Genomic DNA, 867 nt, shown 5'->3' with positions numbered 1-867 from the left:
TTTTTTTTTTTTTTTGGTATATTTGCCATTTTTATTAGTATTTGACAAATTACATGAAGAGAATCAGAATTTTTGTCCATGAATAACTCAATCATCTCAAGAGAACCTGACTTCTATATGTCATCCCCATTAGCCAAAAGGGTGAACTTATTTTCAAATTGGAATACATTGAAATATAAAAAAAAAAAAGAAAGAAAGAAAGGGTCTCACTAAATTGCCCTAACTGGCCTTGAACTCGCAATCTTCCTGCCTCATCAGTATCTGAGATTATAAGCTTGTATCACATTGTCTGGAAAGGAGGCTCTTCCTCAGTGTCCTGGTTTCTGTTGGACCCTAATCGGAACCCTGGGTCTCCCTACCTGGGAATGCCACTCTGTGAGACATAGGTAGGATCTGGGTGCACACACACGAGTGGGCTCCGGGTAGTTTTGGGGCTGGAGCTGTATTTCCCTGGGGAGGCAGGCAGTACAGCCTTTCTGATGGAGGTCTGGGTCCTGAGCTGTGCCCTGACCAATCACTTAGCCCTCCCTGAGCTGGGGAATCATGGAGCTTCAGCAGCCATTAGAGCCACAGGCTTTCCAACAGGTGTCTCTGTTTTGACCATCTGAGATCCTTCTCTCCAGGTTGTCCAAATATCCTAGGCTTAAGCCCTCGGTCCTCTCCCAGTCTCTGCCAGGAATTCACTCTCAAGGTAGAGATTGGGTGGAGATTACTGAGTAGGTGCTAGGGATTCCTGCTTCCAGCACTCCAATCCCAGCTGGGTAGCTCCCCGCAAAACCCTTCCAGTTCTTAGCCGGCTTCCGCGGCCGCACGGTTCCAGCGTGACAGCGCCCCCGTCAGGTGGGTGGGGCTCTGCGGCCAGGCCCC

The sequence above is a fragment of the Marmota marmota genome, unplaced genomic scaffold, assembly GCF_001458135.2.
Source record: "Marmota marmota marmota unplaced genomic scaffold, marMar, whole genome shotgun sequence".
NCBI classification, from domain to species: Eukaryota; Metazoa; Chordata; class Mammalia; order Rodentia; family Sciuridae; genus Marmota; species Marmota marmota.
This window is presented reverse-complemented; position numbering follows the sequence as displayed.